Below are 6,000 nucleotides of genomic sequence, written 5' to 3' on the forward strand. Positions count from 1 at the left end.
TGCGTTCGAGTACACTCCTCTCTTTCAGGCAACATGATAACCCACAAGTATAGGGGATCAATTGTAGCCTCTTTCGATAAGTAAGAGTGTCGAACCCAACGAGGAGCTAAAGGTAGAACAAATATTCCCTCAAGTTCTATCGACCACCGATACAACTCTACGCACGCTTGACGTTCGCTTTACCTAAAACAAGTATGAAACTAGAAGTACTTTGTAGGTGTTTTTGGATAGGTTTGCAAGAAGATAAAGAGCGCGTAAATAAAAACTAGGGGCTGTTTAGATTAAGACACAATAAAGTAAATATAGCGAGTGTGGAAAAGTGGTGGTAGGAGTTGCGAAATTGTCCCTAAGCAATTGACTAGTTTACTAGACCGATAACAAGTTTTATGTGGGAGAGGCCACTGCTAGCATGTCATCCCTGACTTGGAATTCTATGCACTTCTGATTGGAACTATTAGCAAGCATTTGCAACTACTAACGTTCATTAAGGTAAAACCCAACCATAGCATTAAGTTATATTGGTCCCCCTTCAATCCCGTATGCATCAATTTCTATGCTAGGTTGAAGCTTCTGTCACTCTTGCCCTCCAATACATAGTCCTATCAACATACAACTAACCCTATGGTGTGATCCACGCACACGCTCATATGATGGGCACCAAAGGACAGCAACATAGCCACAAGCAAATTAAATCAATCATAGCAATTCATCAACCACCGATAGGACAACGGAAATCTACTCAGACATCATAGGATGGCAACACATCATTGGATAATAATATGAAGCATAAAGCACCATGTTCAAGTAGAGGGTACAGCAGGTTGTGGGAGAGTGGACCGCTGTAGATAGGGAGGGGAAGGTGATGGAGATGTTGGTGAAGATGGCAGAGGTGTTGGTGAAGATCGCGGTGATGATGATGGCCCCCGGCGGCGTTCGGGCACCACCGGAAGCGAGGGGGAGAGAGCCCCCCTCCTTCTTCTTCTTCCTTGACCTTCTCCCTAGATGGGAGAAGGGTTTCCCCTCTGGTCCATGGTCTCCATGGCGTGGGAGGGGCGAGAGCCCCTCCGAGATTGGATCTGTCTCTCTGTCTCTCTCTGTTTCTGCGTTCTGGTCTGCTGCCCTTTCACCGTTTCGTATATATATGGAGATCCGTAACTCCGATTGGATTGAAACCTTCGCCCAGATTTTTCTCCAAAAATTAGCTTTCTTGCAGCAAACGAATAGCAGCAACTGCCTTATGGGGGGCCCATGAGGGGGGCAGGCGCGCCCCCTGCCTCGTGCCCCCCTCAGGCACTGTCTTGCGTTGATTCTTCTTCCCATAGTCTCCAAATATTCCAAAAATATTCTCCGTCCGTTTTTATCCCGTTTGGACTCCGTTTGATATGGGGTTTCTGCGAAACATAAAACATGCAACAAACAGGAATTGGCACTGGGCACTGGATCAATAGGTTAGTCCCAAAAATAATAATAAAAGTTGGCAAAAGTATATGAAAGTTGAATAATATTGGCATGGAACAATAAAAAATTATAGATACGACAGAGACGTATCACAAAATAGGAGAAGCAAACTGACGCTACTGTTCGACCAACTCCAGTACGTACAAGATCTAGAGCACCATAGACGATGCCCTATATGATTCGCAGATGCATGCGCATCATGGTGACGAGGACATGACACAAGATTTACAGCTCACGCCAGCAGAAAATCTGACCTCTCGAAATAGCAATTTCCCTGTTGAGAATTGCTACCTCTTGAGCACTGCGTTGGTTTTCCCTTGAAGAGGAAAGGGTGATGCAGCAAAGTAGCGTAAGTATTTCCCTCAGTTTTTGAGAACCAAGGTATCAATCCAGTAGGAGGCTACGCGCGAGTCCCTCGTACCTACACAAAACAAATAAATCCTCGCAACCAACGTGATAAGGGGTTGTCAATCCCTTCACGGTCACTTACGAAAGTGAGATCTGATAGATATGATAGGATAGTATTTTTGGTATTTTTATGATAAGATGCAAAGTAAAATAAAAGCAAAGGAAATAAATAAGTGTTGCAAGATTAATATGATGAAGATAGACCCGGGGGCCATAGGTTTCACTAGTGGCTTCTCTCGAGAGCATACATATTTTACGGTGGGTGAACAAATTACTGTTGAGCAATTGACAGAATTGAGCATAGTTATGAGAATATCTAGGTATGATCATGTATATAGGCATCACGTCCGAGACAAGTAGACCGACTCCTGCCTGCATCTACTACTATTACTCCACTCATCGACCGCTATCCAGCATGCATCTAGAGTATTAAGTTCATGAAAACAGAGTAACGCTTTAAGCAAGATGACATGATGTAGCGGGATAAATTCATGCAATATGATAAAAACCCCATCTTGTTATCCTCGATGGCAACAATACAATACGTGCCTTGCTGCCCCTACTGTCACTGGGAAAGGACACCGCAAGATTGAACCCAAAGCTAAGCACTTCTCCCACTGCAAGAAAGATCAATCTAGTAGGCCAAACCAAACTAATAATTCAAAGAGACTTGCAAAGATAACCAATCATACATAAAAGAATTCAGAGAAGATTCAAATATTGTTCATAGATAATCTTGATCATAAACCCACAATTCATCGGTCTCAACAAACACACCGCAAAAAGAAGATTGCATCGAATAGATCTCCACGAGAGAGGGGGAGAACATTGTATTGAGATCCAAAAAGAGAGAAGAAGCCATCTAGCTACTAACTATGGACCCGAAGGTCTGAAGTAAACTACTCACACTTCATCGGAGAGGCTATGGTGTTGATATAGAAGCCCTCCGTGATGAATGCCCCCTCCGGCGGAGCTCCGGAACAGGCCCCAAGATGGGATCTCGTGGGTACAAAAGGTTGCGGCGGTGGAATTAGGTTTTTGGCTCCTGTTCTGATCGTTTGGGGGTACATAGGTATATATAGGAGGAAGGAGTACGTCGGTGGAGCAACAGGGGGCCCATGAGGGTGGAGGGCGCGCCCTGGGGGGGGGGGGGGTAGGCGCGCCCCCTACCTCGTGGCCTCCTGGAAGCTTCTCTTACGTAGGGTCCAAGTCTCCTGGATCTTGTTCGTTCCAAAAATCACGCTTCCTAAGGTTTCATTCCGTTTGGACTCCGTTTGATATTCTTTTTCTGCGAAACTCTGAAATAGGCAAAAAATAGCAATTCTGGGCTGGGCCTCCGGTTAATAGGTTAGTCCCAAAAATAATATAAAAGTGAATAATAAAGCCCAATAATGTCCAAAATAGAAGATAATATAGCATGGAGCAATCAAAAATTATAGATACGTTGGAGACGTATCAAGCATCCCCAAGCTTAATTCCCGCTTGTCCTCGAGTAGGTAAATGATAAAAACAGAATTTTTGATGCGGAGTGCTACTAGGCATAATTTCAATGTAATTCTTCTTAATCGTGGTATGAATATTCAGATTCGAAAGATTCAAGATAAAAGTTCATATTGACATAAAAATAGTAATACTTCAAGCATACTAACTAAGCAATTATGTCTTCTCAAAATAACATGGCCAAAGAAAGTTCATCCCTACAAAATCATATAGTTTAGTCATGCTCCATTTTCGTCATACAAGAATGCTCTCATCATGCACAACCCCGATGACAAGCCAAGCAATTGTTTCATACTTTAGTAATCTCAAACTTATAAACCTTCACGCAATATATGAGCGCGAGCCATGGACATAGCACTATGGGTGTAATAGAATATGATGATGGGGGTTATGTGGAGAAGACAAAAAAGGAGAAAGTCTCACATCAACGAGGCTAATCAATGAGCTATGGAGATGCCCATCGATTGATGTTAATGCAAGGAGTAGGGATTGCCATGCAATGGATGCACTAGAGCTATAAATGTATGAAAGCTCAACAAAAGAAACTAAGTGGGTGTGCATCCAACTTGCTTGCTCCCGAAGACCTAGGGCACTTGAGGAGGCCCATTGTTGGAATATACAAGCCAAGTTCTATAATGAAAAATTCCCACTAGTATATGAAAGTGACAAAACAAGAGACTCTCTATCATGAAGATTATGGTGCTACCTTGAAGCACAAGTGTGGCAAAGGATAGTAACGTTGTCCCTTCTCTCTTTTTCTCTCATTTTTTTGGGCCTTCTCTTTTTTTATGGCCTTTCTCTTTTTTTATTCCTCACTTGGGACAATGCTCTAGAAAATGATGATCATCACACTTCTATTTATTTACAACTCAATGATTACAACTCGATACTAGAACAAAGTATGACTCTATAGGAATGCCTCCGGCGGTGTACCGGGATAGGCAATGAACCAAGAGTGACATGTATGAAAGAATTATGAATGGTGGCTTTGCCACAAATACTATGTCAACTACATGATCATGCTAAGCAATATGACAATGATGGACGTGTCATGATAAACAAAATGGTGGAAAGTTGCATGGAAATATATCTCGGAATGGCTATGGAAATACCATAATAGGTAGGTATGGTGGCTGTTTTGAGGAAGATATAAGGAGGTTTATGTGTGAAAGAGCATATCATATCACGGGGTTTGGATGCACCGGCGAAGTTTGCACCAACTCTCAATGTGAGAAAGGGAAATGCATGGTACCGAAGAGGCTAGCAATGATGGAAGGGTGAGAGTGCGTATAATCCATGGACTCAACATTAGTCATAAAGAACTCACATACTTATTGAAAAAAATCTACAAGTCATCAAAAACCAAGCACTACGTGCATGCTCCTAGGGGGATAGATTGGTAGGAAAAGACCATCGCTCGTCCCCGACCGCCACTCATAAGGAGGACAATCAAAGAACACCTCATGTTTCAAATTTGTTACATAACGTTTACCATACGTGCATGCTACGGGACATGCAAACTTCAACACAAGCATTTCTCAAATTCACAACTGCTCAACTAGCACGACTTTGATATTATTACCTCCATATCTCAAAACAATCATCAAGCATCAAACTTCCCTTAGTATTCAACACACTCATAAGAAAGTTTTTACTAAACTTGAATACCTATCATATTAGGATTATTTAAGCAAATTACCATGCTATTTAAGACTCTCAAAATAATCTAAGTGAAGCATGAGAGATCAATAGTTTCTATAAAACAAATCCACCACCATGCTCTAAAAGATATAAGTGAAGTACTAGAGCAAAACTATATAACTCAAAAGATATAACTGAAGCACATAGAGTATTCTAATAATTTCCAAATCATGTATGGCTCTCTCAAAAGGTGTGTACAGCAAGGATGATTGTGGTGGACTAAAAATCAAAGACTCAAATCATACAAGACGCTCCAAGCAAAACACATATCATGTGGTGAATAAAAATATAGCTCCAAGTAAAGTTACCGATGGAAGTAGACGAAAGAGGGGATGCCTTCCGGGGCATCCCCAAGCTTTGGCTTTTTGGTGTCCTTAGATTATCTTGGGGGTGCCATGGGCATACCCAAGCTTAGGCTCTTGCCACTCCTTGTTCCATAATCCATCGAATCTTTCACCCAAAACTTGAAAACTTCACAACACAAAACTTAGCAGAAAATCTCGTGAGCTCCGTTAGCGAAAGAAAAAAAAAGACCACTTCAAGGTACTGTAACGAACTCATTCTTTATTTATATTGGTGTTAAACCTACTGTATTCCAACTTCTCTATGGTTTATAAACTATTTTACTAGCCATAGATTCATCAAAATAAGCAAACAACACACGAAAAATAGAATCTGTCAAAAACAGAAAAGTCTGTAGTAATCTGTAACTAACGCAAACTTCTGGAACTCCAAAAAATCAGCAAAAATAGGACGACCTAGGAATTTTTTTTATTGATCAGCAGCAATTGGAATAAATATTTGATCACGTTCTGGTGATTTTTAACAATTGTTTTCGTGAACAGAAAGTTTCTGGAAATTTCTGCAAGATCAAATAACTATCTTCCAAGAAGATCCTATAGGTTTAACTTGGCACAAACACTAATTAAAACA

The sequence above is a fragment of the Aegilops tauschii genome, chromosome 1 (genome assembly GCF_002575655.3).
Source record: "Aegilops tauschii subsp. strangulata cultivar AL8/78 chromosome 1, Aet v6.0, whole genome shotgun sequence".
Taxonomy (NCBI): Eukaryota; Viridiplantae; Streptophyta; class Magnoliopsida; order Poales; family Poaceae; genus Aegilops; species Aegilops tauschii.